Here is a 6,825-nt window from a genome sequence, read left to right as displayed (position 1 = left end):
CCCAAATCTGACCAAAAGTCTGTTTTAAATGTATTAAATTGAGTCTACACTCGGTCCTAAGTGGTGTTTCAAAATACCAGTGTAGTCTTGTGTCTGCCCTTTCCTCAGTTGCCTATAAGACAGTGAGCATTCTGCGGCAGTGAGCATCCCAGAGCTTCTTCCTGGGGGTTGGTGTCGCCCCGTTGGGGGAAGAAAACACAGCTCATCACACCTTTAAAGTTGTCTGAGGGAAATATCTGTACTGCTTTGCTGTGTCCCAGGGAAGTTATGGAAGTTGGAGCATTTGTAACAGCTTCACGCTTTCTCTCCCAGCTGAGAGGCAGGCTGCAGGGACCATGCAAAGCAAGGTAAGGGAAAGGGCAGCTTTGGTCTCAGAGGGGAAGAGAAAACAGGGCAGCATTCCTTAGAATTTGTTCGAAGAAAATGTTTGTAATGTTCTCCTGGGTCCCAGGAGAGTTAAAGAGGTTGGGGTGACTCTCCCTGCTTTAACCTTTGTCTTCTGGCAGAGAAGAAGGCTGCCAAGGGTGAGTGGATCAGGAGAAGTGGGTGGGTAGCAGCTCCAGTTTTGTGTGGAAAGAGAGAACAATGCAGCATTCCATTAAAGTTATCTGAAGAAATTATTTGAAACAATGTGCATGCATCCCAGGAAAGATATTGAAGTTGCCATATGTCTCTCCTTCCCTGTCCATTTCGCAGCCAATAGACGGGCACAAAGGCAGGTCTTTCAGGGGCAGGCAGGGACTGGGTTCATGATGCCTATTTCCTTTTGCATGAAATCTCTCCATCCTAGCTCAGAATTGTATTGATTTCCATTCCATTCTTCTCCCAATCCTGGAAGCATATTCCAGCTGGTCTTTTAGATTCCTGGGATCTGCAAAACCAGATCCCTCCATTCAGTGATATGTAGTGGGGTTCCCATTTTCAGAAACATTTCCCTGGCACAGAATGAAGACTGAAAAGCCACTTCCTTTTTCCACTGAGGTTCTTGAAATACCATCCTCTAATGGGTGTCCAGTCTCAAAGAAGAAAATTGAAACTGGTAACATATTCCTTGGAAGAAATCTCCACACTATCCTCCAACCTCTTGAGACACGATGAACTTTTTAAATGATTAAAACCACTACTAATTTTTCTATCACCATTATAAACTTGTTTCAGAGTAACAGCCGTGTTAGTCTGTATTCGCAAAAAGAAAAGGAGTACTTGTGGCACCTTAGAGACTAACCAATTTATTTGAGCATAAGCTTTCATGAGCTACAGCTCACTTCATCTGATGCATACTGTGGAAAGTGTAGAAGATCAGACTAACCAATTTATTTGAGCATAAGCTTTCGTGAGCTACAGCTCGATGAAGTGAGCTGTAGCTCACAAAAGCTTATACTCAAATAAATTGGTTAGTCTCTAAGGTGCCACAAGTACTCCTTTTCATTATAGACTTATAGACTTTAAGGTCAGAAGGGACCATTATGATTTTCTAGTCAGACCTTATATTCAGCTGGTCTTTCCTTATGGGGTGTAGCAGCTTTCTGAGAACCACGGCACCCAGTGTAGAGAGAGTTAAATTTCTTGAGTGTTTAAAAGTATCAACATTCTGGCCTTCTACAGCAGTTATGTTATTGGGGGTGGGCTCAAGTTTTTCCCAAGGCCAAACATATAATGTTTTCATGCTCATTGATTTTGCAGATACATTAACTTCTGAAACTGAAAGCTTCCCAGCCAGAGGGGAGGACCAGAACCCGAGAGAGGGCAGAGGAAGGCATAGAAGGGCCATGGGGACTTGCTTGCGGGTGTGCAGCAGAAAAACCAGGAGCAGTTTAACAGCACTCTCTGCAGCAAGAGGAGAGAATTCTGGAGCAGTTCCTAGAGCATGAAAGATTGCATCAAGAATGAGAACATACCTTCATGGACTGGCAAATTGGACTGGTTTTTGACAGAGTCCAGTGCCTACCTGCTCCTGGGCCCCTCATCCACCACTGCCTCCTCCCGCTACTTCTTCATTGGCCACCCAGATGCTCCTACAGCAGGAGCTCTGCATCTGAACACACACACCTGGCCAACCAGGAGGACAGTGCTAGGTCTGCAGGAGTTCTGGGAAACCAGCTGTTAATGGCTCCTGCGACCCCTGTTTGGAGAAACAACTGTGTTGGTCCACAAGCCATTCTGCCTCAGCCTTCCCCTCTGGTGAACAGGTGCAGAACCATTCAAAGAGACTGGACGTGGGCACAATTCTTGGCTCACAGTCCTGTTTGAAAACGTTGTTCATAAACATTTGCCTTCCTAAATAATGTGAAGAAAGATCTACTTGGGAAAAAAGAAAAGGAGGACTTGTGGCACCTTAGAGACTAACCAATTTATTTGAGCGTAAGCTTTTGTGAGCTACAGCTCACTTCATTGGATGCATATGCTTATGCTCAAATAAATTGGTTAGTCTCTAAGGTGCAACAAGTCCTCCTGTTCTTTTTGCGGATACAGACTAACACAGCTGCTACTTGGGAAATTGTGTTTTGTTTTTATGTTTTCAAATCTTGCTCTGAAACTCATTTTGCCACACATGAGACATCAGCAGTAGTGTGTCTTTGTGTGTTACTATGGTATTATATGATTTGATTTGCTCGTTGATTCTCTTTAACCTATTAATGTTACCGTTTTTGAAGAAGTTAAGTATCTACCTCGTGGTTTTAGGGCACAGGCTGGAGCAGGAACCATAACAGGAATAGGCATGGACTGAAGCAGAGGCAGCAGCAAGCTGGAGCAGGAGTAGTCAGTCAGAACTGCCAAAAAGCAGGGAGCATCCCCAACAAGGTAGCACCGTTAAGCAGACTGGAGTGGCTGCTTTTATTAGCATCCTATATACCAGCTGGTTTGACCCTTCCTTATGGATTGGCTGGCCCATTAGGACTCACACATAATTATTTCAAATGACATCCCCATATAAATTATGACATGTTTCTACACCCCCCTTTTTGCTTTATGTACCACTCTCTGGTATCATTTTTGGACATGTACATTATTGGTGTGGCAGCCATTTTGATTTTTAATTTTTTTTTTATGGGGAGCATTAGGACTGCTTGTGTGTGTTTTTTTCACGTTGAGAGCCATTTAAAAAGTTTTAAGGTTAGAAGAAAAAAGATTTTTTTTCAGAAAAAAATAGGCTTTTACACAGTTAAGCCCTTTTCAATAAAGTTTAGTAAGATGAGGAATAACGAGTGAAGATGTAAATATGTTAATTGGCATTTTAGAGAAAAAATATTTAATGCATTTAGTTTATTTTTGAATAAAGTCTGAATGACACACCTTTTTAGAGAAACAATGTATGTCTTTTGAAATAAAGGCATTAAATGTTAGTAACAGAACATCCTTTTTTTTTTTAAAAAAAGAATTTTTATGCATTTAGGTTATTTCAAAATAAAGTCTAAATGGCAAACATTTTTAGAGAGCTATAATTGTTTTTTTTTTAAATAAAGGCATTAAATATTAGTAATACAACATATGTTTTTAGAGAACACTGGGGGGAGGGGTGGTGATTAAACAAGACACAAAATGAGAGAGGCTGTAGAACAGCCAAGAAAAGCAAAAGACTTTCAGCCTGTTACAGACAGGGAGAGAAAATAAAGTGAGAAAGGCTACAGAGAAAGTTTTGAAACAATAGGAAAGGAAGAAGGCCTGTGTCATTGACCAAGCAGCAGAGAAAAGAAAAAAGCACCTTCCTCCTGCAGCTGCCACAAGTCAAATGCCAGTAATTCCAGGACAGTCAGCCTTGCACAAGTCATAACACTTGGCTGAGCCAATCAGAAGCTATTCCTTAGACACGTCATAGAATTTCATTTTCCTGAACCAGCCATAATGTCCCAAGAGGCATAGCTTTTGACCACTAACCTGTTTAAAAAATGAATCTGTTTAAGCAACTGAATAAAAAGACAAACTCTGTACATAACACAAGTTTTTTATATAAATACACCAGCTTTCTAAAAAAGTAATGTTAGCTTGCTTTTTAAAGTTTTGCCTAAAAGAAAACTGCACTAGAAACTTATTACTTGTAATAAGGAGCTGCGGGCGGCCGTGCCTGCGGACAGTCAATGTAAACAAACTGTCTTGTGGCCTGCCAGCAGATCACCCCAATGGGCTGAATGCAGCCCCCAGGCTGCAGGTTGTCCACCACTGCCCTAGACGATTGGCTAAGAGAGATTTATGGCAACTGTTGTAGAAAACAATATGACCCCTTAGAACAGGCCTGCTGATCAAAAGTGAAAGTGTGTAATTTTACCCCTCAAGGAAATGAAGAGGCTGACTCTCTGATAGTCCTACATTATAATTATTCAGGAAAACTTATTCTAAGAGAAAAGGCAACCTGTTGCATACACTTAAAATATGTAGTATTTCTCTTAGACTTTAAGGGCAGAAGGAGCTATCATGATAATCTAGTGTGATCTCCTGCACATCGAGGCCACAGAACCTCACCCATCCACTCCTGTAATAGACCCCTAACCTCTGACTGAGTTACTGAAGTTCTCAAATCATGGTTTAAAGACTTCAAGTTATAGAGAATCCACCATATACACTAGTTTAAAGCTGCAAGTTTAAACCACGTCCCATGGTGCAAAAGAAGAAAGCCCCCACGGTCTCTGCCTATCTGACCCGAGGGGAGAAATTCCTTCCCAACCCCAAATATGGAGAGCAGTCAGACCCTGAGCGTGTAGGAAAGACCCACCAGCCATACACCTGGGAAAGAATTCTTTGAAGTAACTCAGAGCCCTCCCCATCTAGTGTCACATCACTGGCCGTCGGAGATATATACTTCTAGCAGCTGCAGATCAGCTACATGCCACGAAGTGGGCATTCACCCGTGAAAGCTTATGCTCCAATATGTCTGTTAGTTTATAAGGCGCCACAGGACTCTTTGCTCCTATTGTAGGCAGGGTCATCATACCATCCCCTCCATAAAATTATCAAGATCAGTCTTGAAGCCAGTTAGGCTTTTTGCCCCCACTGCTGCCCTTGGAAGGCTGTTCCAGAACTTCACTTCTCTGATGGGTAGAAATCTTTGCCTAATTTAAAGCCTAAACTTGTTGATGGACAGTTTATATCCATTTGTTCTTGTGTCCACATTGGCACTGAACTTAGATAATTCCTCTCCCTCTCTGATATTTATCCCTCTGATGTATTTATGGAGAGCAATCACACCTCCCCAAAGCCAAACTCTTTGAGTCTCCTCTCATAAGGTACATTTTCCATTCCTTGCATTGTCCTATTAGCCCTTCTGTGTACCTGTTTCAGTTCAAACTCTTCTTTCTTAAACATGGGTGAGCAGAATTGCACACAGCATTCCAGATGAGGTCTCACCAGTACCACATACGATGGTACTATCATTTCCCTGTTTTAACAGGAAATACCTCACCTGATGCATTTTAGGACTTCATTAGCGCTTTTCATGGCCAATGCTCGTTGGTGGCTCATAGCCATCCTGTGACCCACCAATACACGCAGGATTTTCTCCTCCACTGTCACTTCCAACTGATAAGTCCCTGGCTTTTAGCAAAAAATCTTGTTGTTAGTCCCTAAATACATGAGCTTGCACTTTGCACTATTAAATTTTGCCACATTTCTTTCACTTCAGTTTACAAAGTCATCCAGATCCTCTTGTATGATATTCCAATCCTCTTCTGTACTGGAAATACCTCCTTACTTTGTGTCACCCACAAATTTTATTTGCACACTCACACTTTTTGTGAAAAGGTCACTAATAAAAATGTTAATTAAGATTGGTCCCAAGACCAATCCCAGAGGAACTCTACTGGTAACCTCCCTCCAGTCCGACCATTCAACATTCAGCATGATCCATTGTAGTCTCCCATTTAACCAGTTCCCTATCCATCTTTCAATTCTCCTATTAATCCCCATCTTGTCCAATTTAACTAATAATTTCCCATGTGGAACGGTATCAAATGACTTATTGAAATTCTGGTAGATTAGATCTACTGCATTTCCTTTGTCTAAAAATCAGTTATCAAAGAAGATCAGGCTGATCTGCAAAGATCTACCTTTTAGAAAAATATGTTGTATTTGATCTCAATTACCATTAACCTCTATGTCTTTAATTACTTTCTCTTTCAAAATTTGTTCCAAGACCTTGCATACAACTGAGGTCAAACTAACAGGCCTATAGTTTTGCATATCACTTTTTTCCCTTTCTGAAAAATAGGAACTATATTAGCTGTTCTCCAGTCATAGGGTACAAGCCCCGAGTTCACAGATTCATTAAAAATCTTTGCTACTGGGCTTGCAATTTCATGTGCTAGTTCCTTTAATATTCTTGGATGGAGATTATCCAGGTCCCCCTATTTAGTCCCATTATGCTGTGTGAGTTTGACTTCCACCTAGATGTGGTAATTTCTACTTCCATATCCTCATTCCCATTAGCCACGCTGCCACTATCCCTAATCTCTTCATTAGCCTTATTAAAAAGGAAGGCAAAGTATTTATTTAGGTGTTGGGCCATGCCTAGACTATTTTCGATCTCCACCGCATCCTCAGTGCTTAGCGATCCCATTTCTTCTTTCCTTGTTTTCTTTAGGGGGGGGAGGGATAGCTCAGTGGTTTGAGCAGTGGTTTGAGAATTGGCCTGCTAAACCCAGGGTTGTGAGTTCAATCCTTGAGGGGGCCATTTAGAAATCTGGGGCAAAAATTGGGGATTGGTCCCCTTTAAGCAGGGGGTTAGACTAGATGATCTCCTGAGGTCCATTCCAACCCTGATATTCTATGATATGGCGATGGAACATTTTACTATTGGTTTTAATTCACTTTGCAACGTCCAGCACTGCTTGGCTT

This window comes from Eretmochelys imbricata, chromosome 1 (genome assembly GCF_965152235.1).
Source record: "Eretmochelys imbricata isolate rEreImb1 chromosome 1, rEreImb1.hap1, whole genome shotgun sequence".
NCBI lineage: Eukaryota > Metazoa > Chordata > Testudines > Cheloniidae > Eretmochelys > Eretmochelys imbricata.
The sequence above is the reverse complement of the archived record's forward strand: the minus strand, read 5'-3'. Positions refer to the sequence as shown.